The following is a 23,517-nucleotide window of genomic DNA, read 5'->3' on the forward strand; positions in this document are numbered from 1 at the left end:
CTGAGAACTTGCACTGGTTTTGCTCTTTGAGCAGCTGCACAGCAGTCCCACAGAGCTCCAGGTGTGCCACTGTTCCACTTTGTGGGGGGATCTGAGCTGTGCAGGAAGGAAGAGATTTACTCTGCAGGAAATTTCAAATCCTAATGGGACAGAGGAAGAAAGCAAAGAAAAACAAAACATACCCCCAAAACTGCAGAGGTGGAGTGATCTGCCTGTGGCCACTCACAAGGCAGTAGCAGGGTGATGGAGCACACCCTGTGCCACTCCCATTAAAGCCTCTCCAGTGAGAGTGCCTGACCTGGCGCTCATGTGGGAGAGTGTTCCCAAGCAGTTCCATAAATGTGCATTATTGCCATGCTCCTGCCTGCCATATTTGCTCTTCTTTATTCACCAAGCGGTGGGAGCTGTCTCTGGCTCATCAATTAAACCCAGAAGTGATGATTTCCAAAGGTACTGCTGCTTAGCAAAAGAAATTCATCCTTAGGCTAAAGGACAAAGCACAAGACCTAAGTGTTATTTAAATGGCTCATAAAACACATGCTGGCTCTTTAGCCTGAATGAAAATCACCCTTAGCTAACATAGGAAATATCCTGCTTTCCCCTGCCTTCCTGAGTCTTTTCATGATGATGAATCTCTTTCCTCTTGCTCCCCATTACTTCTGTAAATGAGAATATGCTGTAACATTGCTGAGGTTGGGCTAATTAAATCAGCTCTTTCTTATCTCATTGATCTGCATTTTAAAGCTGAGCTGATTAAGGATGAGAAACTATATTTGATTAGAAATATGTTTTTGCCAGTTAGTTACATCAAAGGGTAGATTATGAGAGAGCAGAGGAGCTGAACTCACATGGCTACTCTTTCACCTGGATGTTAAAAGGGAAAAGAAATAACATGAAATAAAAAACAAACCCCAAGACACATTCCTAACCTATAATTTTTAACAGCAAATGATGATACCTTTGTTTTGTCTTCTGGAAAAAAATTTAGTAATAAGTGAGACTGTGATACAGAGAAAAGATTTCCATAAGCTGTGCAATGCTGTGGATGGTGCTTTACCAAACATCCAAGAGAAATCTCACTAAAACTGAAATCCCTTCCTGGTTTTATGGTGGCATCAACAGAGTCACTCAGCACCCAGGACCAAATTCTCACCTGGGCTGGCAGTCAAAGCAAAGGCTCAGAGCAGGGCCCCTGGCTGCTCCTCTGCCTGGGCAAACTGCACAGCTCCTGGGCAGTTTTTGTGGCTTTCCCAACCACCATGTCTGTTAAAGAAAATATTATGCCTGGTGTGACTACCTGACAAAGTCCTTTGTTAAAGTCCTTCATTTAGCAAAAGTTTTTGATGGCACCAAGGATGCTGCATCTGCAGCTCAGAAAGGGCTTTTTCAAGGAAGGGAGAGTTAGGAGAATTGATAGGAGGCAGAAATTTCAGTTTTCTTCCTCTTTGAGTTTTCCATTGTCCCTATATCAGCCCAGTGCACTTTTCTGAATACCACAACCAGCAAAAATGAGTTCCTCCCTCTAGCTGCACTCCTCTCCTCTGTCTTTTTATTTGAAACATTCTTTTGAGGGACTGCATGTAGGAACTCAAGCAAACTTCATGCTTTCTACTCAAAAGCAGTAATAGATGAGGATGCCAGGCTGCTTGCAGGAAGATATTTATTAAAAAACACATCCCATATATCAAGACCTGTATGCACTCAAACAGCTTTAGATCTAGTCCTTAAAATGTGATCAAAAGCCATTGGAAACTAATCTGTACATAAATTTAACCATCAAACAAAAATACAGAGTGAGAAGAATGGTCAGCTCATCTAGCATGGGGTTTCTGAAACGTCTGATCTGTAGAGGAACAAAACTAACTGTTATCACTTCATGGCTTCTTTTTCATTTCTGTCACAAGTGAGGTGGTACAAAAGCTTATTTATTTACTATGAAGAAATGCAGATATTTATTCTTAAATAAGAATTAAAAAAACTCTCTGCAAGAGATTAATCACAGCATGCCACGATAAGATTTAACAAGCATGAGATGCGTGTAGGAATTATTTTTCTATTTTTGCAGTGGCTGTATTTGCTTGTATTACTGCTCAGAGAGATAATAGCAGCTCTAGTGGCATTACTATTGAAATCCATGAAATTTCCCTTGAATTAAAAGAATCCTTTAAGGAGCAACAAGGATGAGGAAGGTGACTCCAAACTAGTCTCCTTCTAGAAGAATGATTGCTGTAAATGGTAGCTCAACTTAGAAGGAATTGAATATGCTTAGTCCTTCAAAGAGTTGCACTTCATGCATTTCATTTTAGTTTTATGTGTTAGGCAATGGGATTTACAAGCAAAGTGCTCAGAATTCAAGTTTCAGAATTTACCCTCAAATGTGAATTTACTTACTTCATGTGCAGTGACCAAAACTGCATTTCTGGATAGCCATCCACCCAATTCATCTTTGAATATATCTTCCAGTCATCTTGTTATGTGTGAATTCCCCACAAAATTTATTTGATAAGGAAATAATTATTAATTTTTATTAACTACGTGACAGAAGAATTTCTCTGTTTGAAATCTGTGTAAGTTTCTCTTTAATAGATGAATGCATCAGCCCAAAACAATGGCCTCCATTAAACCCAAATTAAAGGCTTATTTATGATACTCAGTTTTTTTATTTTTCCAAACAGGAGTTAACTTCTAGGACAAAGAGGGCCACCTGAGCTAATATTTATTTTAAAATATTTGTTTCAAGAACATTCATACTTGGATTAATTAGTTTCCTCTGTGAGGCAATAAGAAGATGCCTGTTTAAGAGACACTGCAATGATAAAATAATAATGTCTGAGTAATACTGGGGGTGGTGATGCCAGTGTGTATTGAGGAGGCATTTGTGTGAAACAGTGTTGCCAAGTTTGCAGGTTTTTATTACAGTGATTAATAGAAATAGTTGTTCTCCTGAATTCAAGGTTGTTATTCTGTCTAGGTTTAAAAGCCTGTTCAACAGGAGCTGTGTACACATTTAGCTGAAAGTGAGGAGGCCACTGGCTGATTTCCTGTTCTTAAATGTGATTGAATATAGTGTGGCATTTCTGAGGAACACATTTTTTTTTCTATCTCATCTATAAGAAAGCTCAAAAGTATATTCCTTCCATTTATTTGTTTGTTTTAGAATAGTATCAATTACTTTAAAAATCTCAGGTGGCTGTAACAGAGAGGCCAAGACTGTTCTCCTGTGTGTAATATGGGATTCCTCCATGTCTCCCCTCCATCTAGATAACACCCAGAAACAGTATGGGAAAAATCTTAACAGATGGAGGCCTTTTCAGCCCAAAACTTCCTGCAGAACAGCACTCAGCAGCAGCAATGTCTTTATTTGAAGGCAGCTCCCTTGCAGAAGCATGGGATTGAGCAGAGGAGAATTTTCTCTCTCAGAGCCTCTCCTCAGGTCTTGGTCACACTGTGTTGAGCAATCTAGAGGGGTGATTGTGTCCTTGACAAACTCTGTGCAAGACAAGTATTCCACAGAGAAGCTGAGACATCACACCATCCCTGGCTGCTGGATGTCCATGTGCCGACACATCTGTGCTTGCAGCAAATTTCACCTGGATGAACACAATAATGAGATGTCAGTCAAAAGGTTAGGAAATGGAGGCAATGCCTCCCTGGCTCCAAAAGTCTCAGTGATCAATGGAAAAGGGAACTAGAGGAGCTTGTAGACTTTGCCTTGAGTAAGGCTCTTGTTAGGAAAGCTTCTCATACTTGGGTGAGCTGATTGAGTTGGTCTGAGAGAGAAAGTACAGAGTGTATCTCAGAGCCTCTTCTGAGGCTACAGAATGAATGAGCTGTGGTAGCAAGCAAAAAATAAACGGCCATGCATGTTCCCCTAATCTAAACCCCTCCTGAATGTTCATTTCAGGGCCCATATCTGTAAGGAGCTGCTGGTGATGGCAAAGGGTTATGAGAAACTGGAACTCACAGTTTGATCCTTTAGCATATCTAATTATTAAATTGATTTCAAAAGAGAAGGATTACTTAATATGTCTAATTGAAGCAGGAGATGGTGTTTTCAGTTTAGCAGAGCTTCCTCAAAGGCTTGCATGAAGTCTAAAATTAATACTCATATTTTAAAATTTTTATTACCAACCCTACCATAGCTGAAATATCACACATTTTACATTTTCTGGGATAACACGCAGCACAACATTTTCTGGCTGCTTTAACAAGCTTAGGAACTCATACTGCAAAAAAGAAACCCAAAACAAACCTCGGTTGCAGACCGGATAAAATAACCAATAAATCCAGGGTGAAAACATTTAAATGGCAGGAAAAGCCCACTGTAAAAGAAACCTCCATGGGAATAAAAGAAAAGTCTTTGAACTCCTGTGAGTGATAGCAGTTTTAGAATCTTAATGCCAATACCCTGCCTAGTAGGGCAACAACCTCTGCAAGCACAGGTCAGTGTTCCAGCTGCTGACATCGTGTGTCCAGGAAATTCTTGTCTTTTATTTCCCTGGTGCTGTAAAGCTGATGAGGGACAGAAGTTGATTGAAGACCGTAGCGCCCAATATTTCAAAGACCAAGTGTTATTTAATGTTCAGCAGGAAATCTGTATGTGGATTTAAGTCTGGGCTGATACTTTAATAATTACTCTGGCTATTATGTTTCCTTAGAAAGAGGTCAATCCAAGGGCTGTGTTGGACTCTGAAGGCAATTAGAGTAGCTTCAGAGCAGATTTTGTTTATCATTGTAGTTACAACAAGTATTTTTTGGGTTTTTTTCCCAGCCTGTTGGGCTATCTAAAGTGTGACAAGGGATATTACTTAACAGCAGTTGGAGGCCTTTGAGGGAGCAAAGACTAACTGATTAGACTTAACCTGTCATTTTCTGGTCAATTCTTTTGAACAAAAAGTAACTCAGATATGTGGTTAATGATAGTTTGGAAGGACACAAAGGGAAAATATAGGTAAAGTTGGAAGTTTATCAGGGTTATAGATGAAAAAATAGATTAGAAATCAACTGGAAAGGTAAGTAGAGGGTGCTTTAAAAATAATGCAAATGCTGTAAAAGAAGCCACAGTTGCTTTGGTTTTTATAAGGCATCTTTATATGTACCGTTATGAAAAATCCTGCTTCAGCTTGTTTAAGAAGTAGTAAAATCAGATGTGAAATGAGTTTTGTAGCCTATGAAAATCTAAGGTTCAAACAAGTGACCTTTGCTAAGACAAAATTAGCAAAGAATAAAGGTCCAAACAAAAAATACAGAGGGAAAAAAGAGACAAAAATAGAATTTCCATCTGACTTAGTAAGTCTAGGTTAAAAATACCAGCTTTAATTTTAGAGACTGGGACTCCCCAAATCAGAGCAATTACTTCTACTATATTCTTCAAGGAAACCTGAATGTTGCCATCACAGGCTTTTGTTTTTGACTAATTGTAATTTTGCAACAAAACACAATTTTGGCTGTTGCCTGTGTTGAGTCTGAGGGTGGCAGGGAGTGCAAGTGATGGTGACAGTCCATCCCCACCCGTGAGGATGCTGCCAGAGAGTCGTACAAATTACCCAACATCTGATCACACAGGGGTGGCAGGTGTTCAAAGCAGGTGGAAATATCACACGGGGAAATCAAAGTGATCACAAGTGTTGGAGAAGCAGCAGTGGGATGAAGTTCAGCTGTTCCAAATGCAAACTCACCTTGTTTTGGCCATTCTGAAATAGCTGGGAACGTGACTTGATTGGAGAAAGAGGACACAGACGTGGCAGCTGATCAGGGAACTCATGAGTCAAACACAAGTCTGTGTGGTGTCAGGGAAGATATATTCACTGGGGAAGAGTGAAGAATTCAATAGTACTAGACTCCCTGAAAACTCACCTGGAGTACTGACTGCCGTGCTAGTTAAACTGCTACAAAAGTAATGCACTCAGACTGGGAGAGATTCAGTAAAAAACTGTTAGTTAAGATAAGAAAAGCCATAAAGAATCAGACTAAAGGCATTTGCAGTGCAATAGAGTGTTTCTGATGGTGAGCAAGAGCTTTGTTAATCTTTTAGCTTAACAAAGAGTGTAAGATAGTATGAGTAACAGTTCCCCAAAACACTGTCAGTCTTCAGCAAATTTCAATTTAAAACTTCCTGAGCAAGAGGCATTATCTCTGATTTTGCTTTCTTCCAACAACTGTTTCCTCTGCTGGATTTCCTGCCATACCTTCTTCTACTCACTGCTTTCAGCTTGCTTTCAGCATGTCTGCAGCAGCAGCAGGGATTTCTGCAGACACAAGATGTGGGAGAAACATCAGCTTTTGCTTTTTTGGAAACCGATACTTTTTAATTCTTCTAATGTCACTAATTCCTATTTTTAAAAAGCCAATAAGCAATCATTTCTTGTTCATTGCTTTGTTCCCTAACAGTGATCTGGGAAATGGAAGTGCTTGTCTTACATCAAGACAGCTTGGCTTGTTAATTTTAACACAATTAAGGATGAGGGAACAAGGCTACGATCTATAAATGGGAACTAGGCTACACACCAGTGAAGAGCAAGAGCAGTCTGAAGAAAAATTTTGTCCAAAGAACAAAAAAATTACTGAGAATGAATAAATTTAATTTGAAAAGTAGAAGAAAGTTTTCAGCCATGAAGACAGTGAGACCCTGGGATAGTCTATTGACCATGGGTTGGCTTTGATTGAGCTGTATTTGTAGAAATATATATATTAATTTTGAAGAAAACATCCTCACTTTTTTCTTGGAGCCCAGGAGATCAGTTGCATCAGGTGTGTTAAATTTTTCATATGTTTTGGTTAGCATCTCTTCAGGTTGCCTTTGAGACTCTTGTCTGAATAGTCATGACCCATTTACAGGAGGATGAAGCATGGCCTTCTATTCATGTCTGCAGAAGTACTTGAATGAATGACCCAGATGCTTTAATCACTCAGATATCCCCCTTCTTGGAGGGTGTGGAGAGAATCCTGAGTGATTTAAACATAGAGCATACACTTAATTAATAGAAAATGTCATACAGCACAATGGCAAAGAAGCCCACCTGATGAGTGGAGAAGGTTTTTCCCACTTTCTCCCCAATTTTCAGGAATGAAAAGTAGTTTCAAGAACCTGCGCAACTTTGTCACTGCAGGACCATAACACTACACCTCCCTCCACAATGTTTTATCCCCTCCAAAACCTCCTCTGGTGGAGTTTTGTTCCAACACTTCCCCCAGAGGACTCTGCTCTCCTGTCTAATAAATTTCACAGTTAGGAAGCTTTCTCTGATGCTTTGTCACTCTCAGCCACATAAGAATGGATAAAGATCTGCCTTCAGACGTCAGAGATGAAGAGTACTTATGTGCATGGGAACAGTCCCAACAGGAGTGAGATGAAGGACTACTGCAAATATCAGCAGTGTGGTTACCTTTGCTCACCTTATATAGCAGGGATCTAGCAGGAAATGCAAAGGTGTGAATTTCAGCACTTGTGAAAATGCCAGATTTACAGACTTAAATAGCAAATTCTTCTGCCTCTCCACAAAACAAATATAGCAGGATGTCCACTGTGAGAGTTTTCTCACAAGTAGGTGTCAGCACAAGGGTGAGAATTGGTAAATAAGCACCCAAGGTGGGGAAGAAGTGGTCCTTTGTCCTCTGAGTGACAGAAATTGAAGAAGGGTCACCAGTTTATTGCACTGTTGATGTTTGACACCGATCAAATTAAAACATTTGGTTGTTATGAATAAGAGTTCATTTTAACATGGCAACGGAAGACTTCTTTTCCAATGACCAGACACTGAAATCACTCTATCACCTGCCAGTGGATTTAAAAACAATGTCATGGAAGGTGATTTGGGCTGAAATGTCATCTATAAAATATTTATTGTAATGAGATATATGGTTTTCAGTCACTTAGTGCATCCTGCAGGAGCTGCTAGATGGGTTAAAGACCAAATTACTCAATCCTAATGTCATACACAGCTCTTGCACAGTATTTTTATTGCTAATTACTTGGTGGCATTATATTCACATAAAATAAGACCAATATGGACATGGCTGTTTGGGCAGCCAGGTTGGACCTTTCTGTGTAGCTCTTTACCTTGTCAGTGGAGGTGAATCACTAGTTGAAGCAAGATCCAATCTGAAGCTGGAGTGCTTAATTACCCTTGAAAAATGGAAAGGTCAAAATAGGACAGGAACGACAAAGTCAATTGAGCATCTGGACAGAGTCCAAGCTTCAGTCCTCACTGTCATCTCCTTGTTTCTTCTTTTGGAGGAGTCTACATTTAATTGTAGTTGTAAGAAGATATTTGCACTGTATTCTGTATTCTTTCTCTATTTTTCTCCTTTTTTCCCCTCTCCTTTCCTTCTCTTCCTGCTTTCTTTTGCCTTCTCCCTCTTCTCCTTCCTCCCCTCTCTTGCTGTCTTCTTCCTTACATGTGAAAACACAGAATCCCCTCCCCTCCTCTGGGCCACATCCAGGCTGGGATGCAGCCTGTGGGTGGGGATGTCGCTGTCGAGGCAGGATGGGAATGAATAGACTCTGACTCAGGAGGCTGTGAGAGTAAAAATCTGATTTATTCAAAATATGCCGCTCTTTTATACAGAGCTTTGTGAGGACCAACTTCATTGATCCTGAAGTGAAAACAACCCACAGAATTGGTGCAGAGTGCTTGACGCACAGTGATAGAACTTAACTATAAACAATGTGAAAAACAAGACAGATAAAGAATTATTTATATTCATCTCCAGCTCTTTCCCAGGCTTCTGCCTGGCTAGAAATTCTCAGTTTCTTTCTTTGACTGAATCTGAGACCCACATTGGGATAAGGATCCAGCCCAGTGAGGGGACCCAGGATGACACAGCCTGAGATCTCCACGGGCTGGCACTGAGATGGTCCCTTGAGCCAGCAGCCAGACCCGCAGTGTGTGGGGACTTTCCTAGCCCTGCCACATATTCCTCTCACAGATTTTATCTATGGTCACACGTAGGATCTGCACATCAAAACACTTTGCATGTGCGCATCTGGTGCATAAATATGCAGACAGAGAGGAACATTAACAGAATCAATTAAAAGCTCTCTCTACAACACTCAAGTTTTGCTGATCGTTAATCACAGATGTCTGATATCTTTTTATCTCAAGTCAAAGATTCTCTGTCTCCTTTATAGTAATCAATACACTGGGGTAGTCTCACAAAGCCCACGGATTTTTGTCTCAGTGATCTGACAGGACAATCACCACACCATCCTGACCCACGTAAGAGGCTTTGGGTGACGCATGTGAAAGGCTGCTTGTGTTACATCTATAATTCATTTGCAGTTTGGTCTCTCGGGGCAGCGTGGGGAATCATGGCAGCTGTTTAACAACCCTCAGTTACAACTGAAAGTAAAAGGAGCCACAATTGAGCTGGAACATTATGTAAAGATTGAGCTCACTGGGCCAGGGAACCTGAACTAACATGTCTATTTTTGTGAGGAGTGTTGGGGGATTTTTAATGACTGTAAGATCCTTGATTTTACAGCTCAGTCAGAAATACAATAGCCATAATAACATATTGTAGTGATAGTATTCTTACAGCTACCAAGTTTTAAGAATGTGTGAAAGGAAAGGTTACTGTAGAGAAATAATATCATTTATTAGACCAACAGAGATACATGGAAAAAAGCAGGTGAGTTTCCATGCACATAGCCCTTTCTACAATTCTCAAGCAGAGAAAATAGATGAGAAACTAGGTAGGGCAAGGTGTAACTGCTCTCAGTTTAACAGTATCACATTAATTTTTTCAGACAAAGTGGCTGATGAAAATGAAGCTCCACGGGACAGAGGGATGGGTTATTACTGGTCAACAACCATGTGAGCAGCAGGATGTGGTACATATGGAAAATGGCAGTGATGGACCAAATCTAGCATGTCACAGCATCATGGTTTGGATTGGAAGGGACCTTAAACATTGTTCCACCCCTCTGACATGGGCAGAGACACCTTCCACCAGACCAGGTTATTTCAACCCCATCCAACCTGGCCTTGAGTGCTTCAAAGGATGGAGCAGCCACAGCTTCTCTGGGCAGAGTCAGTGGGCATAGCTGACCCTGCTCTGACTGCAAGGTAAACTGCTCTGGCACTTAGGGTGGTTCAAACCTCTGTGTTTCACTTTTGATGATCTCATTCTGCACAGCCTGGGGAGTTTAGCTGATGCACCAAAATCCATTGAAAACCTGAAAAGCAGATTAAATGCTTCTATTCAAAGAGAGAGAAAATGAAACACTTAAGGTCAGCCCTCTGTAACAGGAGAAAAAATACAGGCAAGCTCAGTGAGCAACGCAGAGCACATTTCCAAGCAGCTGCAGAAGTACCACAAGCTCACAGATCTCAGATGCTGAATTTGGGATTTTTTTTATCCTCATAGAGGAATCAGTAAACGTAAAAATACAACACATGTGAACTAAGTCATTAAATAGCTTTCACAGGGGAAGAGATGACCCAGGCTATGAATCACTGTCTTGAGGAAGAGGTGTTTGCAGGGGTGGTGAGAGAGAAGATGAATGGGGTTGGGTGGGCTGGATGGAGCTCTGACCCTGGGCACCAGGGCTCCTTGGATGGACTTACTGGCCATGCTGAACACTGCTCTGCTCTGGTTCTTGCTGGTTCACAGCCATGAACCCAGAGCAGAGTCAAGGCACCTCTGCTTCCTGGTACTTGTCTGACTCTGCCTTGAGTCCTTTATGAGTTTTCCACCTGCCTTTGCTTGACTCCAGGGAAACCAGGGACTCTCTGCCAGCTTTTGTCAACAGCATGTGCCAGGACAATGTTTGCCAGACAAAGTAACTGGTGTTAAGATTTCTCTGTAAAGGAGAAGAGGTTACTTTATTAAAAGGTCGGTTCTGCATCTAAGAGGTTAATAAGTATTCACTGAAACTCATCAATGTCAAGACTAAAACCAAACAGGAAAATGGCAATCTCTTTCTCTTTTGTAAAGGAACTTGTTGAAATAACTGCCTAAGTCTGTCCTCTGTTTACTAAAACAGCTTCAGAAATCTCTAAATCCATTTATCCTGAGGATTATCATCATCTGGTTTCCAGACAACATTCTCATTTCCTCCAGTGAGGTTTTCTGATACCTTAGGCCATTAGCTGTGGTATTGATCTTTCCTTAATGCTTAAGAATTCCTACAGCAAAGGCAGCTCTGCATCTAAAAAAACCCCAAGCCAAACCTGTTTTTATCTGAATAGCCAGAACAGCATTTTGTTAGAGACAAAATTTAACATTCTGTAGCTTTTGTTTATAATAAATGTATCAGGGCAGGCTCTAAAGACATCCTTCATAGAATAGACTGAGCCTGTTATCAGCCACTTGGGGAAAATCTGTTCCAGAAACAAAAGCCTGTGACATGCCAGTCCTTCAGCTCCTAGTCCTATGTCTCAGCCCTGGGGAAAGAGATAATGGCCAATGCTTGGGAGTGAAGCCTCTGAGATTTCACCTGGCTCTTCCCACCCCAAAATCCACCCCCCTGACAAATCCTGTGCATCAGTACATAGAAAAGTAGTAACCAAGACCCTTATTACTCATGCTAAATCATCTGACAGGGATTGTCAGGCTGGTGCCTCTGTAATAGAAATGGAGGGAAGAAACCTTGAGGCTGATAAAAGAAATCACCACACCTTTCTTATTTTATCCTGCTTTACAGGCCTGTTTCCCCCTTTGTCTCCCACTTACTAGGCAATGTTGAAATCCCACAGTTACTCCTCCATTAAAGGAAAACAATTCAGTAACCTTAGGGAGATGATGACAGATGGGAAAGGAGGTAAGAATGTTTGGACTATTTGGACAGGTGGGAATCTATTGCTATTTCTAAACTAATGGGAGCTTGTTGAAAAGCTTAAGTTTCTCAGAAAAAAAAGTTTTCTCTGCAGCTATAATCCATGAGGCAGAGAACAAAGAGTTAAAGTCATTCACCTTAGCTATTAGGACAAACTTTTTTTCCCAACAGCTCAGCCAGAATCTCTGTAAAGACAACTCTTGTTCTCCCCACTTCCAGTGCCATGACCTTCAGCAAGTCTCTCTCTATGAGTCACCCAGCCCCATACAGAGTTCATGGGAGGAGAGAGAGGTTCCCCCAAACACTGCAAAAAGAAGATGGACTAAAAATGCCTATCATGGAATAGGAAAAGCATTGCTAGAATTTGCTTCTTGCCACTTTGGACTTATTTTGGTGCTTGAAGTATAATTTTCAGCAGTTACAGAGAAGTGTGATTTAAAATTTCTTAATTAGAAGAACCCTTCAATGTCTGAAAGTCTTCATTAACACCTAGGAGCAGTCATTATGGTCAAAAAATTCAAATTTGGGTGCCTTAAGTAAGAATAAGTATACACTTTATCAATTTTTCAGTATGTCTGAGCACCCGCAGATAACATTTAAGACGAGTTAATTACAGGATCCTAAATATGGATTAAAGGATTAGTTTTAGACATCAAATTGTGAAAAGTTTAGCTTATGTAACTTACCAGGGCCACATGGAAAGTTGTTGGATTTAGATGTAGAATCACAAATCTTCTTAAATAAGAGGAAGGATGCAGCAAAGGACTCAGGTTTGTCTTCCTTGTTTGCCACAAACTACTTCTTCCCAAAACCCATTAGGGAATTAAAAACCAGAGGATTTAGTATTCTTTTTTCTGAAATTTCTTTCTTAATTGTATTAGCAGTTAGAGTGATCCTGCAGTCATCAAAAACCAAAACTCCAACCAACAAACAAACAAATCCCCAAACAAAACAGTACTTTTAGGCTATAGACAGATGCTCAGTGTGCAGCCACCTCTGCCAGCTGATGATATTATCGTGTTCAGCTGCTATTTTGCAGCTCTGAAATTGTATCGCTTTCCCTTTCCCTTTTCCCTTTCTGCAAGCATTCCAGCTCTTCTGGCAAAATGAGTCCTGTGAACACTCCCTAACTCAAACAGTAAAAATAGGTGATTAGAGTTGTTTCAGCTAGTTGTGCTGGAAGAGCATAGATAAAACAGTGCTGAAATGGGGGTGGAGAAGAAGTAATTTTTGGCTACAAACAGTAACAGCTTCAACAGAAAATTTGGAAAAGGACACTAGCTTTACAAGCTGAACATACTGACTTCAACCTCACAGCCCTCAAACTAATTACCCTGAGGTAAAACAAGTGGATTTTAGCTTTTCCTTAAACAGTGAAGATAATCTGGTAGTGATTTAACAGTAAATGTCACAGCAAACAGATTCAGGACTAGAACTAAGCCAAACAAGCAATGTTCTTTCCCATGAAGTATTTTTAAACAAATACTTGTGCTTTTCTTTATTCAAAGTTTTTTTCTGCCTTGCCTCTTCCTCTCCCAAATTGTGCCAGTGAAAACTCTACATTTTCAGAAGTGCATCTAGATATATGCAATATCAGCCAGGTTCAAAGATCTTCCTTTGCTGTTATTTCAAGCCTGGTTGCCAAACAGGAGCTGCACAAAATGTCAGCCTGCTCGTGGCCTGCGAGGCTGTGCTGGAGCATCACTTCAAAGAGGCAGCTCAGGGGGAAATTCGTTCTCAGCTCGCTGTGGGGGCCCCTGTGATTCACAGAGCCCTCGCTGGCGCTGGCGACAGCGGCGTGGCCAGGGCTGTGCGCGGCTCCACGCGGGGAATCAGCTCCAAGAATCCACACAAATTAAACCTTCCTACTTCAAGCAAAGTTTGGATACCTGTTGGAAATCAAAGCAGCTCATATCCCCCCTATTAGGCAAATAGCACATGAGGAGGCTGGAGTGGCAAATGTGGTCAGGAAGGCATTTCCCACCATACTTACCTGTGGATGGCATTACATGGTCCATGAAAATGTTATAGCAAAATCCAACAAAGTTCTTACAGCAGCCTGGAATAAGCATCTTTAAACTAGTACAGTGAAAATCAGAAGACATGGGGTAGAAACATGTTCCTTTTGAAATATATGATTCCATTAAGATAAAATATTTATAGAAATGAAATCAGCTAATGAGGGATTTCATTTTGGAGAAAACTCATAAAATGCTGGTCATATCAGGGCACATTTTTCTCTCTTTTTGGAACAAAAATTTCTAAAGGGGAAGTTTATGAAACAGAGAGAAGTGAATTAAAATCATTCATGGCATGTAAAAAAGATGTTGAAAACAAAATGTTGATTTTCTGTCTCAAGTGGAGTTTGTGGATCACCCCAAATAAAGATATTTTGGGGGGAAAAGGAAAATTTACTTTCAGTGAGAATATCTACCTTATATTGTATCAATCTGAAATAAATTTTGTTAGTGAATTTCCTCACAGAGAAGAAATATTCCCATAACAGAGACCCCTGGTACATGGACATGGGCAGCAGTTCTGTGCCATCTGCAAAGGAAGGGTTATTATTTCTGGTGAAGGAGTTTTGCATTTCCTTTGGTGCTCCTCTGTGATTAGGGACCCTGAGTGATGAGAGGAGGTAACTTATCTTGAGAAGCTGATGAGGTTATCACTGCCAGTTCACTTCCCCCTTCCTCCCTCCCCAGTCTGCCCTACTTTACCCTCATCCCACTCACCAATAACTAAACTGCTTTTCAAACAGCACCAGGACCACAGGGCAGAATTTTAAGGAAAGCAGAGTTGGCAGTGAGTTTCCATAAAGTGTGATGCTGATGGCTGCAGTGATGAGGAGCCTAATGGATGAGCAGCTCAGATGTCTTGCTGTGAAGGGCAAAGGGGCTGCCAGAGGCAGGACTTTGTCTGTTGGCATCTTAATTGCCAGATTTCAGAGCTGCACATAAAAATGCAAACCCTGATGCGGCCCCTGGCAGCCTCTTGGAATTGGTTTGATTCATACTAGCCCAGAACACAGTGAAGAAAAGCTTTGAAAAGCAGGGAATGATGGTTCTGTGGAGAACAGAATCAAAATTAGGAACAAGATCTATGAATTAACTGTAAATTTCAACAGATACAGTGAAAAGATGAGGCAATAAAAGCAAGTGGCAGCTAGGGAGTTGACTGTGGATCCTATATGGGATAAATCCACTCCATTAAGAGCAAACTTGGGCTGAAGTTTCATAGACAGCAAGAGAGGTAATGTAGAAAATGGCACTGAGAGCAGTGAATGGAAATTCCCATCTTTTTTAGTGACTTCGACAACATGTACATCACAAACCTCTCTACAGATGGGTTTTCCTGACTATGAAATAGGCAGCAAATTTCACCCTGCAGACTTACAGCAGGACCTGAGGCAGGACCTTGCACACATCAGGCAGTCGGGGCTGTCCAGGGCTTGGAGTAGGAAAGCTTTTGGAAACCCAGCACTGGAAGTCAATGGCAGCTTGTAGACTGCAAGTTGCTTAAGGTCCTCAAGTACAAAATGTTATTTGACTATTTGGAGCTTCCAGGAGCTGAATAAAAAAAAAAAGAAAAAAAAAAAAAAAGAAAAGAAAAAAAAAGAAAAAAAAAAATTCTGCAGCTATGCAGCTATACCAGATGCAAGACTGCAATCAAAGGTGAGCTTTTATAAGCAGAAGTTGTCCAGAGAGGTTGTGCATTCTCCATTCTCCATCCCTGGAGATTTTTAAGGCCTGACTCAATAAAGCCCCAAACAACCTCCCCTGATTCCAGAGCTGACCCTGCTTTGAGTAGGAGGCTGGGTTACAGAACTCCTGAGGTCTTTTCTAGGCTGAATTTTCTTATGTTTCCCTTTTCTTTTTCTAGTACCAATATAAGCAAAACAGTACCAAAATATGAGCAAGAGAATTTATGCAATTACTTATTGGTCCCTTGGTATTGCTAATGAGTGCAGAAACATAAAAGATCCCACATCCCCCCAGAGGATCTTGGAGATGGATCTAAGGAGAGGATGGCTTATTTGCAGGGTATGATTCTTCAGGGGTTTAGCAGCATCAGTCCCCACTCAGTGCACCAGTCAAAGACTCAAGGCTTTCTGCTGTGCTCTTCACACCCACCCTGCACACTCCCTTCTGCCACTGTAACTTGTGCTGTGAGATGCAGTGAAGCCTTCCTTTCACCTCCCTGTCAATATTTATTGTGCATGTGTAATTTGAATATTTTAAGATAATGAAATAAAATTCCTGTCTGCATTCATCAAGCCCGATATATCTGCAGCATAAAAGCTGAATGCAGAACAATTTAAAATTACCAGAGAGGATAGTGAAATAGATGAACCTCTGTGTAATAAATGAACAACTTAGTTGCCAGTGAGGAAAAGGGATTGTGGCATCCCAGGTGCCTCAGAGAAACCCTTTTCTGGCAATTACACAGCTTCAGGGCTGCAAATGCCAAAGATTCATCAGTAAACAATCTTTGTTTTCATACTGCTGCGTTGAACATGTGGAAACACACTTGTGGAAAGTGTCATTTTAAGGGATTGCATTCTTTTAAAGGAGTGGTTTTATAAGTGAAGATCATTTTAGGTTTAAGGATTAGAAATGGTCTACTAGGCTTGAGTTGTAGGAAGTGACTTATGGTTACTGCCTGGAAAATGCAGTTCACCTGGAAATTATTGTCTTAAGATTGTTTAAGTATCACTGGCTAACATGAGCACTCTTGATTAAGGCAGCTTTTAGGAGGTACATTGAAGGATATAGAGATTTAAAGAAAAACTGTTTTCCCAGAGCTGTCCACATATTTTGCATGATCAGTCAGACCCTCTTTCTCCCTTCAATATTATTTTGATACTGATGAATTCATTTACATAAATTATTAGATATTGAGTGGGAGACAGAGTGTGAGAAAGAAAGGAGAGGATGTGTCTCAGGAAATTCGTCTGGGATGACAGGGGGAGGCTACCAAGAGGGAATTGAAAACTGGGACAATTTAAATTAGTCATTGGCAATGGAGAAAGTAGAACAATACCCGAGACACACGGTGAAATGTGGAGGGAAAGGAAAAGAAGTCTCTGGATACAGGTACAGAGATGTTCCTGGGCCTGAATTAGCAGAGAATTCTCAAGTCCATAAGAGCTCAAAGCACATACAAATTTAAGGAGAAAGAGAAACAAAAGTGAAAGTTTTATTGTTATTTTCTCATACTAGCCAAAACAGGGAAATCTCACCTACCACAAATTAGAATAAATGGACTCCTATGGGGATGGAGTCCACTTTAAACTATTCAGTTTGATTGCAGATGTCAACATCCCGAGTGAATTTGTAGTCTTGAGGCTGGAATCTTACTTGTGCTCTACAGAAGTGGGAGAGAAGCCAAACACATCAGTATCACATTGAAAACCAGGGCCCTGGGGAAGCAATCCTTCCCAAGAAACTCCCACTGGATGCTGAACTGTGAATCATGTGTGATTTATACTTGTGCTTTGATTACAGCTAGTTGGGGATTATTTTTAACTTTCCATTCAGAAATTAAAATTCATCAGAAATGACTTTTTTTTCCTGCTCCCCTAGAACTTAGATGCTTGAGTGGAGCAGATTCTCAGGTAATATTTCTGAGCAAAACCAGAGAAACATAGAGAGGTGCAGAAAAGCCAAGACAGTAATGACACCAGCTGGAAACTAAGTTTAGAGGCAGATCTCAGTCCAGTGCTGTAAGCAAGCAAGAGAAAATCTGAACCAAGATCTCTCCTACACCCAGTTTGGCCTATTGGTTATTCTGGTTAATGCAATATTGGGTTGTGAGTGTCTCTGTGGGCTGCTGACTGATTCTCATCAGGTCATGAAGGGCTTGCAGTGTTGCACACCATCACTCATCTGGAGACTCTCTCCTAGGCATTACTCAGCTGGAATATCTTGATTTGCTTATATCTATTTCTTGTTCAGTGTTTGACTTCAAACAGTGACACACATCCTTCAAAATATTTAAAAAGAGAAAAAAAGGAAGGAGGTACTTGGGTAGTCTAAGTCAACATGACCTCAGTAATTAATGGATTTGTAGTTTCTCCCTCCAGAAATTCCTTTCTGAACACCCAAGAGGACATGAAAATTACAAAGTGCCTACAGTCCTTTCCTTGTATTTAGGATCCCTCTAGCAAGGCTCTACATTTGCATTTTTTATCCCCTTCTGTCTGTTTTCTGGTTGTGGTTGCAAAAGAGAAGACTGAGGGCTTGTGTTTGACTTCTAACTTCACCTCTGCAGTGTGCAATCAGAAGTGGTTTTCAGGCAGAAAGAACACGGGTGAAGTCTCATGTTTGCCTTTTGTTCCACATGAAAGAACAGCACACATCCTGTTGTTCATCAGTCAAGGTTATTCCTCTTGGCTATCTGCTTGCCTCTCCCCTTACTTGCGCCTTAAACACTACTTTATTCACTTTCCTGGAGTTTATTGTGTCCAGGATTGCCCAGGAGAATTAGTGGTGGGCATGGTGCTTTCCAGCTACTCTGACTTCTGACACCCTCTGTCTTACCTGATTTTGGCATAATAGAAATCTCACATCTGTACACACACCCCCTTAGTTTAGCCTATGAAATATTCAGGGGTTATACAAGTATTAAAATTGACATTCTGACACGGAAGGTGAGACCAAGACATAGAAATGGAGTCAGCAGCTGTGCTCTTGGCATTGCCATCCTCCCGAGCCCACGCTGGTTTGGCACTGCAGGAGGACACCATAATAACTTTGTTTCAGGGAGGAATATGGTTTTGAAGTTCAAATTTCTTCCAAGTCAGAATGAAACCTGAAAAAATATTGGTAAGTTCCATGAATGAAAATTTCCGGAGAAATTAAATACTTATTTTAGAACACAACATCTTAGTTCAGACTTTCCATTTTTAACACACTGCAAATTTTATTTTTTTTTTTTTATTTTTTGGTCAGGACAAAGCACAGAATAGGAAATGAAAATCCCTTGTTTTCAAATGTCAGAAATGGGACAGACTGACACTGCTATCACACCTCTACCCTTCCACACCTCCTCATCCCTTCCCAGATCATCCACATTAAATTTTGGCAAAAATAGATGAGATTTTCCATATGTGAAGTAAGTGACAAAAGCACCCACGCCAGGTTCTGATGAAATCCACTGTCATCCCAATCTGACATGACATTGCCAAGCAAGGTGATTGATCTGTAGGGTCTATCTTACAGTGACAACTACAAAGTTGTGAGAGCTGGCTACCAACCAGAAAATGTACTGGTAGACTTAAAGCAGTGTGTCAGCAAGTCCTAAAGTTCTGCTCAGACCTGACAGCTTGTTATCAGCTATGTCTTCGTATCATTGCTGCTTTGCTGCACAGGGATAGTGTCAGGGTGTGTCTGGGATGGATTTGGATGCTTGAGAATGTGCATGGGCAGAACCACCAGGAGTGAATTGCTGCTCCAGAGCCAAGTGTCAGCTGGGAAAACTGCCACAGCTCTGCACTGTCGATGTCTGAGTTTCTATATATGAAGATTCAAAGACTTTATTTTCTATTACTTTATATGTCCACAAGCACATTTTAATGCAGAACATTATGAAATACCACAACAGCTCTCTGTGTGCTTGGTCTTGACACAGGATTGCCATTTTTTCCATCAGGGTTTGTCAGAAGCGAGCACATGAGGCTGTGGAGTGTATGGACAGCCAGCCCATATGTTGCATCCTGCCAGTGTCAGCCTGCAGGGCAAATGCCCAAGACTGCCATACTTATTCTTGGGTTTTCCTGGATGTAAATCCATGAAAACGTAGTTTGGGTGCCCTGCAAACACATATGGAGCAAAAGCTGGCCCCTCTAGGAAGCATTTGTCATGCTAGTCACATGCTGCATGGGCGTTCAGCACATACCCTGAGTTTATACTCACTCTGCTCTGAGTCTACCCAGACAGCAGCACCTTTTCTGATACAGTGACCACATACAGAGCCTTGCAGATGTCCTTCAGTGAGCTCATGGTCAGCTGGGCTGCTGAGGTGACTTCCATCAGCCAAGGTGAAGGAAACACAAACAGGGACAGAACATGAGGAGCAGTGCAGACACACAAGAGTGCAGGAGGGCTGAAGCTCATGAGCTATGGTACAGCAATCCAGTGGGCTCCCTTTTGTAAATTCTCCTCTGAGACCTCCAGTATTGCATCTTTGCCATTATCTTCCATTCCTGTTATTGCTTGCCTATCCCATCCTCTTCTCTCAGTTTTATTCTCCCTCCCATCTTACTGTCCCTTCATGTATGCCTTTGCTTGTCCCTCTTAGATCACTTTTGTCTGCTTTCTCTTCCTTTTCCAGGCTGGAAACCAGGCAGTGCATCAGATTTCTGCCAGATAACCTCATTCAGAACAGTTTTGGGCACTTGACATCCCGGGATGTGTTACAAGGCCACCTTGAGGAGAGTGTCTCATTGAGCTTTCTCTCAGTGAGAAGTACCTTGCTGGTTAGAAAACACTGTTCGGCAGCATTATATTTGAGTTAGATTTTCTGTGAGGGACAATCTGTGTCCCTGTCTGTTGGGTGAATAATTTTGGGAATGGACTGTCTCCCTGTGTAATGCAAGCTCATCTTGCTGTCCCAGACTCCTTGCTGAGGTCAGCAGCTGTTTGCCAGTGGGAACAGTTTCTTCATAGACTTTTGGGAGACAGTAGCTGAGAGAAAAGGTCTGCTGATCCGTCCCACTGGACACTTGTGAAGGTCCTGGGAGATGGACTTTGTCTTCCAAAGGAGAAAGTCTTACACAAAGCTGTTCTCAAAGCCTTTCAGAGCAGGTTTTTGTCACTGAATCATAACAGGATCCAGGGACAGATCTGCCTGTCATTGCCACCTGCTCAGCACTGTACTACCAATCCATGGAGCTTCTCCACACTTGTGTCCATCTGACACTTGCTCTTCTCCCTTGCTTTCATGGCTGTGTGGATTGATGTATATGAATTATGTTTCAAGAGGCATCACTTAACAATTGCAAGGACATGTATTTTCCAGGGGAAATAGTAGAACTGCCCCAAGTGCTGTGACCTTTTGGTTTTTGACAAATCTGTCAGTCATCTTTCTAGAGGCTAAATTCCTTCAGCATCCTTTTCATCTTTTGTTCAAAAGTAACTTTCTGAAAGCATTGCTTCATCATCTGTAAACATTTACATCCTCAGTGTCAGATGATGGAATTTGTAGAATTTCCTCTATTACTTCCTTAATAAGAAAAAAAAATTAAATGGAAAATGTGACTTTTCAAAACTTCTTGAAGGATATTGGTCTCTCCCAAGGAGTTTGGGTTGGGTTCTCTGATGCCAGAAGGTCAAGTTCAATTTCTACATCTACCATCAGTAAAAACAAGAACAAATCTGTTTATCAAAGGGTGTTTAGTGTGAGCTTGAGAAAAGAAAAAAACACACATGAAGGCCATGGAGCCAAACAAGAATAGTTTATGGGACAACTTCCCTAGAGGTTTTTCATGTGTTGGGGCACAGGAAAAGAAAATTGGGATTCTGGAATTATTCTGACTTCCAGAAAATCACAGTGAGATGGCAGGAGAAAAAAAATTCAACCCAATTGCAAAAGAGCTCTGTGTCAATTTTTTTTTTTCTGTGTTTTTCTTCCAAGCAACTGTTACTGTGATGAACTAACATGATTGCTGCATTCAGTGTGACTCCAGCTCCAACAGCTTCTCTTGTGAGTAAGCATGAGTAGGAGCAATGTTTAATTTCTCTGTGACCATACAACATTTAACAACCTTCTAGCACAGTGTGCAGGAAGAGTGAGCTGTGCTTGGTGTGCTGAACTATTCTGGTGCAGGCTGCTGTGCTATGCAGGTAGGTGGATAGTGTGCAACCTTTCTAAGAATGTAGCTGTTGAATTAAAAAAACACCCATTACAAATAGCAGGCAGGCACTCTAATGTCAGACTCTTATCATTTCTAGTATTTATCATTGTTAATTGAATGGCAAAAGTTACTTTAAGAGTCCTAGCAGCCAGTGGAGCCTGTTCTTCTCTCTCCTTCCATCCATTCCTCTCACATTTGCAATGCAAAGAAGAAGGAGTTATGAGAGCAGGTAGGAAGGTAGGGTGGGACTGGCAGCTCTCAGCAGTGAAGCACCTCCGTCAATAGGGAATAAAGGACAGTGGGGATATCAGGAAAGGGAAAGATGAAGTGAACCTATTTATAAATGTATTCCCCCACTCCCTGTCTGTACTATGCAGATATCTCAGCAGCACAGATGGATCTGCATACTGATGAAGGCATGGGGCATCTCTGAAAAATGCTGGATCTGGCTGAGCTCCCTGCAGGCACAGGGTCTGCCTTCCCTTCTATTAGAGCCCAACACACTTGCATTTTTCAAAGCTTGGGCATGCATGCCAGGATTTGGTGCTGCTTTGTGACTTTGCTTCTGCCTAAGAGCAAGCCCAGTTTCCACTTCAGCAATCAGATAAAAGAGTGCAAAGGGACTGAACAAGAGACTGAACCTATGAGCAAGAGGTAACTTCAAATCAGCTCATCAGTAGGCAGTGTGAATAGGGGAAAATGAGTATCACTACAAAAAAGGCCATGTAAATCACCAGCCAGGATGCCTGGAGAAATCCAGCTTTGTCAAATATGAGAGATCAGCTTCCTGAGGTGCCTGGAGCGCTGTAGAGAAAAATCTGGCCAATTCCTCAAAGCCAAGGCTTTGTGCTACACCAGCACTGAGAGGAACATAACGGGGTTACTGTAGTTTCTTTCACAGTGTTTATATCTGACAGTGCCATATGAATATCAGTGAGGTGGCACAATACCCCATGGAGGTAGGTATGAGAAATCTTTTCATTACAGACATCAAAGAATCCAGATAGTCAAGGATTTTTGGTTCCAAGGTACCCAACAGTGCTTTCTCTGGAGCCAGCAGGAGATGTGGGTGTCCAGCTTTCCCCAATACCAGGCACTCAGCAAGTGGCCTGAGACCACACCACAAACCAGAGACAGATCTGCTCAGAGCTCAGGACTTGTGACTCTCAGACCACCTGCTCTTCCTGTGAGATAATCCTACCCTGTAGTCTTGTGCCAAAGTATTTGGAGAAGGAAAATGAGTGGGAAGGGCAAGGTCTGTGCCACTTGAAGTTTTGAAAGACTCGATTGATAAATCTTAGCATCTGAAAACCCCTCAAAAGTCCCTCTTTAATATGCTGGTACAGATGGAGTGATCTCCTAGAGGCCAGGGCAACTGTAATTCTTGATGAGCTCCTTGGACATTTAAGCTTCCCTTAATTCTTTCTTATCCATGACAGACTTAGCACCCTTTCCAAAATGGGTCTTCTGCCAGCTCCTGGTAAACAGATTGATGCATGTAGGAAACATTGTCACAGCTGACTGCAGTAAACCAGTCAGAATCCAAAGACCTGAAGACTCAGAAACCTCTTAGGAGATCTTTCTGGAAAGGAGGAAAGGTTGCACCACAGTAAGCCCAAGCAGAAGCTCTGGGTCAGCCAGGCTCTGCAGCTGCCAGGGCAGCAAAGCTGCTTTCAACTCCCCAAGATGGGAAGGCTCCTGCCAGGGCAGGGGAGCACCACGAACCCAGGGTCCCTCCTTTCTCCCTCTGATGCTGGCTTCTTCAAGCCACCCTTTCAGAGCAGACACATGGCTAACACAGCTGCATTCCTGCCTTGAGCAGTGCCCAGGCACCACAGGACCAATTCCACCTTTGTTTGTAGAGCCACTTGAAATAACATCC

The 23,517-nt window shown here is 41.6% G+C and overlaps 1 long non-coding RNA gene across 3 annotated transcripts; it reads right to left on the minus strand.

The window, feature by feature from the left end:
- Nucleotides 1-1,643: 1,643 nt before the first annotated feature.
- Nucleotides 1,644-21,155, minus strand: LOC110477011 (uncharacterized). Of its 3 annotated transcripts, XR_002466515.3 has the most exons (3): nucleotides 12,466-21,155; nucleotides 5,679-6,945; nucleotides 1,644-3,590 (listed from the first exon to the last, which is right to left on the minus strand). It is a non-coding gene; the product is annotated as an uncharacterized LOC110477011 (long non-coding RNA). The 3 variants fall into 3 exon arrangements; XR_014953116.1 differs by having other exon boundaries at nucleotides 1,644-5,807; XR_014953115.1 differs by having other exon boundaries at nucleotides 1,644-6,945.
- Nucleotides 21,156-23,517: the final 2,362 nt, after the last annotated feature.

The sequence above is a fragment of the Lonchura striata genome, chromosome 2 (genome assembly GCF_050655825.1).
Source record: "Lonchura striata isolate lonStrDom1 chromosome 2, ASM5065582v1, whole genome shotgun sequence".
Classification (NCBI taxonomy): Eukaryota; Metazoa; Chordata; class Aves; order Passeriformes; family Estrildidae; genus Lonchura; species Lonchura striata.